Source organism: Hakea prostrata, chromosome 10 (genome assembly GCF_041222555.1).
Source record: "Hakea prostrata isolate BN-2017 chromosome 10, UWA_Hpros_2, whole genome shotgun sequence".
NCBI lineage: Eukaryota > Viridiplantae > Streptophyta > Magnoliopsida > Proteales > Proteaceae > Hakea > Hakea prostrata.
In genome coordinates this window covers 28561-33716 of record NC_142609.1, presented here as the reverse complement: position 1 = coordinate 33716, position 5156 = coordinate 28561, and the positions used below count along the sequence as shown (strand labels likewise).

The 5156-nt window shown below is 38.7% G+C and overlaps 1 pseudogene; it reads left to right on the top strand.

Annotated features, from left to right (window-relative positions):
- The first annotated feature begins 3370 nt into the window (after positions 1–3370).
- Positions 3371–4621, top strand: LOC149001257 (pentatricopeptide repeat-containing protein At1g06270 pseudogene; annotated as a pseudogene).
- The last annotated feature ends 535 nt before the right edge of the window (positions 4622–5156 follow it).

The following is a 5156-nucleotide window of genomic DNA, read 5'->3' as shown; positions in this document are numbered from 1 at the left end:
ATTTCATGTTTAGGAAGTGCCTCCTTTTATTCGTGGATACCATTGCAATTTTAAGACAGTATAATCATCCGGAGAAGTCCAGTCGGACAATACCGGCTCATCCAGTCCTCTCTCAGACCATGTACAACTCTCAAATCAATAGAGATGTTTACATAACCATAATCTTCACCCACCTTTTTACTGATTTGACCGTTTCCACCCCCATTTGAATTCCTGCTTTTACTCTCATGTGGAGTGAATTTGGGATGTATTTTCTCGCAACTCGTCAAGAAATGGGATGCCAGCGCTTGAGAAAGGAAAAAGGATTTGGTTTTTCTTTGGTTTGGTTATTTTAGTTTTTATTGGTATGTGGTTTACTTAGTGATTGTTATTTAATCTAGACAAATGGTATTATCTTAATGGTTAGAAATCAAATGAAGTAAAGAAATGGAAATAGTATAAAGGCATTTTGGTCATAAAAATGACAATATTTCTTTAGCTAATTTTTCTAGATACCATAGGGGAAGCAAATGTCTTTTTTCTTTTTTTTTTTTTTAATTTGAGGGGGGGGGGGACTAAAAATGGCTCAAGTCAAAGCGGTCCAATGAAAATTATCCAAATTGAAAATATATTTTTGATTTTATGTAATGAATTATTATTTATTGTTGTTTTTAGTTCTTGATCCTAGGGCGCGTTTGGTAGGGCCAAGGAACAGTTTTTAGCGTTCTTTCGTTCTCAGAACACTGAAGAACGTCAAAAAATGGTTGGTAAATGGGTCGTTCTTTTGTTTTCAAGAAACAAACCGGTCCAATTTTCGTGTACTTTTTGCTAAACAACTTTGAGTTATTTCGTTATTCTCAAAAACAAAAAGCACATTAAAATTGCATCAAATAAGGACACTCAACCCAAACTTCATTCACACGCAACTTCTAACTCCTTTTGGCCTTTATAAGATTTGTTTTTTTTTTTAAAGTCTTTATCGTCTCAAGGGTTCTCAACTAAACAGTCAAAATTTTGCTCATACCACCGTTCATTGATAAAAATGCTAGAAAGCGATTTTCGCAAAGAACATCATTTTTTTTTGGGGGGGTGGTGGTGGTAGAATAAGCGATGTGTATACTCAATCATATGAAAATTGAATAAGTTCAAATGTTTTAATGGATAATTTTAAGAGATATTCCTCCCCTGGGGAAAAAAGGCAGAGAGTTTGGTTTTCAGTAACAAATGGGCTTTTACCATTTAAAATAATCAATGGGCTCATGAAGCCCACACTCTGGCAGGCTCTTAAACCCGCAGTCCAGTTTATCACCCAAATTCTGGAAATTGAGACGAGAAACCTAGCATAGATTAGGGTTTGTGGTCATTTAAAAGGGTGACTTCATTTCTTCATCGGCTGCCCCCATGAGTTAGAGAGAAGCACCATTTCAATGTTAGCGCAGCAGTAGCAACAATGGTAGCTCAGCGAGCTCTTCGTTTAATTTATTTATTAGGCTTAAACCATCTGTATACAAGATTTCATGAGTTGGGGTTTTCTCGTTGCTGTGTTGTGAAGGTACTGGTTTGGGAGTCACATTGATTTGAGATGGGGTTTTTCATGAGTTGTTTCTCGGTTTCCCCTCTCTGTTCTCTTTAGTTTGGCTTTTGGGGGGTTTGGAAGTGAGTGAGGCATGGCAATCGAACCTTTGCTTCTCTTTTGTTCTTCCTTGCATTGATTGGTAATTTTAGTTTTTTTGTTTTACCTTTTTAAGTTATTTTGTTAAGACTGGGAACCGGTGTTTACCGTTTGTCTCCTTTTTTCAATCTATGTTTATCGTTGGTGGGATTCAGGGTGCTGACAATAATATGACTTTCCAGATTTTGGTTTTCTTGTTGAAGTTTGTTGATTTTTTTGGAAAAAAAATCTGTACTTTCTTGCTCACATCTACAGGTTTTCTGCTTCACTGATTTTTAATGCTATTGCCTGATTTTTGTTCATTTCTGATTATGTATATCCACACAAAGCTTCAAAGGCCTTCCCGACATGGAGGCTTTCTCGGTCTCTTATCCCCTTTAGGTCTCCGTTGGTATAGGAAAGTTTTTTCATTGGGATAATTCTTCTTTAGAGTGTTTTCTTTTATTATTTTTTATTCCCTATCTTCATTTGTACATGTTATCTTCATTAATGTGTTAGATTTCTTTTTGGTTGGCCTAGTTAGATGTGTATTCCCCTCCTCATTTTAACAACATGGTAGGCCAAGTGCTTGGAACTTATTCAAGTCCACCACTCGGCTCATCTGTGGCTTTTTTTATCCTTGCTATTGAAATGGATAATTTTCTCATTATGGCGAGCAGTCATGGGAAGAACTAGGCTTGTGTTTTGGTTTTGTAGGTAGTGGGGATGACGTGGGGGAGGTCCCTTTTTACTAGTTATTTGGGACTCTTGGTTTCGGCTCTCTATTTTGGGCTTGAGGAACTTGGCTACTCTAGGTGTCATTAGTGGTTGTTGTCTCAAATTTTGTAGGCTGGAACAAACTCCTCCCAAAATAAATCTCTTCGGTTGGTGTCCTCTCACACACCCCGGCCCAAATACACAATAAGAGAGCGAAATCAATGATGACAATTCACAATCATCAATCATTCAGGTATGCTATTCTAAGTAACAATGAACATTCAAGAACACGACTATGGGTCAGCAAAGGAAACAAAGATTTCAGGTGTTTTGTGTACGATCGAAACTGCAAAACAAAAATTGGTGTTCAGCAGTAGAAAACCAAGCATATGGGGTTTAAATGTCAGATTAAGCTCAAAGGAATCTGAACCACATATGCTTCCATAATTCTTTAATACAATGACTCCATAAAAACAGAGATCTAAAAAAATAATAAAAGCTAGTAACAATTATAAAGAACAAAACTAATAATAAAAGTTAATAACAATTATAAAGAACAAAACTATGTACAGACAAGAAGTAAATAACAATTAGCAAACCCTATGTAGTGGAGAGTTTTACTCATAGGCGTAACCCAGATCAAATTTCACCCCGGGGTTGTTCCTTTATCAGAATCTAGAAGTGAACAGTAAGTCAACAACCCGAAGTGAACAATTAGCAAACCCGATTCAGGTTGTTGATTTTACTGTTCACTTCTGAATTTTGACTGAGGAACAACCCTGTGGGTGAAATATGATCTGAGTTAAGCCTATGAGTAAAACTCTCCACTACATAGGGGTGAAATTTGATTTGGGTTAAGCCTATGAGTAAAACTCTCCACTACATAGGGTTTGCTAATTGTTATTTACTTCTTGTCTGTACATAGGAAAAAAATGGTGTTGCTTCTAGCTTGCATATTGAGGCAGTGTGCCTAATTGCCTATTACTGCCCCTTCTTTTTTAAATTCCCTGACATTTTTCTTTTCTGGGTGGTTGTCACTGAAATTTCTTGTTCTGTGCTGATTTTCTGTTTTACAGATCTTCAGGCTATTGGGCAAGTCTGCTTTTTTGTAGACATCTGCATGGCAACAGGCTTTAAGACGCAAAGATTCACTTGATTTAGGAGATGCTGGTTGAAGGATATAATTTTATGAGATGTTGTAACATGCAGTTGCCTATGTCATTTGCGACCTTTTCATGCTCCAGTTAAAACATGGCAATCAAATTCAGACCAGCTGAGAAGTTATGCAAATCTCTTCTTAGTCTATGCTACTCCCGTGTACCCTCTGCCACCCTTCACTTGATTCCTGCCTCACAAACACTAGAAGAATCAGTCAAGGCTGCAGTTGTAGCAGAGTCATATGAACAAATTCCCAACCTATTGTCCATCCCCACAACTATTCCACCACAACTGAAGTGTAATCCTTTCTCCTTCCTGTCTTCTTTCCCTGATGACCTCAGAATCGAAGTCATTGATAAAATTCTCCAGTCCTTTCTCCATCTTAGACCACGCTCTTGTCCAAAAACTGCTAATCAGTATCTCCTGTCTTACACGCTTGCAAATCCAGATGCCCTTCCCATTGGCCTTGCAGTCATTCAATGCATTCTTCGTTCTGGCTGCACCCCAGTTCCCCAAACCCACCTCTCCTTATCATCAAGATGGGTTGACCACCGCAAAACCAAATCTGTTGTGGATATCTTGAATGAGATGCAATCAATTGGGTACTGCCCCGATTGCAACACATGTAATTACCTACTTTCATCCCTCTGTGCTGTTGATCAATCAGCAGAGGCAATTGAGGTTTTGCAGGGCATGGAGTGGGTTGGATGCAATCCTGATTCGGAGAGCTATGGGACAGTTATTGGGGCCATGTGTAAGGCCGGTAAAACTGGTCATGTAGCTGAGCTGGTGAGAGAAATGGTTATAAAATTTGGGTTGATGCCGAGGCAAGGGACAATAATTAAGACAGTTGCAGCAATGAGATCAAACAAGGAGATAGTTAGAGCCATTGAGATGATTGAGCTGTTGGACAAAGAGGGTTGCAGTGTTGGTTCTGAAGCTTTTGAGATGGTGGTTAAGGGATGTTTAAAGAGGAGAGAGTTTATTTTGGCTGGAAAAGTGGTGCTGAAAATGGCCGAGCAGGGATTTATACCTTACATCAGAGTCAGGCAAAGGGTGGTTGAAGGGGCCCTTGCCTCTGGTGTGAGACAAAGGTTTGCAGATTTGAATTTCTAGCTCCTAAGCACTACTTGCTAAAGAAGCTCAATTACAATCACGCAATGCGAAGCTTATAAAGGCTGGCCCATATCTATCTGCCATGGTACCAGGGTTCGAATAAGCGTCTCTACTTGTCTACCAAGCAAAAGCAGGTGACCAAGAATTGGCAAAGCACCAGAAGGTTCAGGTGCCAACCTCCCGTTGCTTTTGTGACTATTGGCCTTGACTCCCCTTTGGCTGTAGAGCAAGATTAGGGCAACAATAATTGTGACTGCTTGTATTAGAAAACCAACCAACTCCATCGTTTGATTCTGGGAGACTTTTTTTTTTTTGGTAAACAACAATCTTATTCAAAGCTGGTGTTTTATATTGACTAAACCTTAACCCTTTATTTATGCTTAGATATACCTACGTGTTGTGTTTTATGGGCCCTGAGGAGGTTTCACTTAATTCGGTACTTGATAAATAATTATAGTTAATTCAACCTCATTCTACCTAAAATTATAATTTAATTAAGGGTAATTTTCATGGACCCTGAGGTTTGGTTCAGATC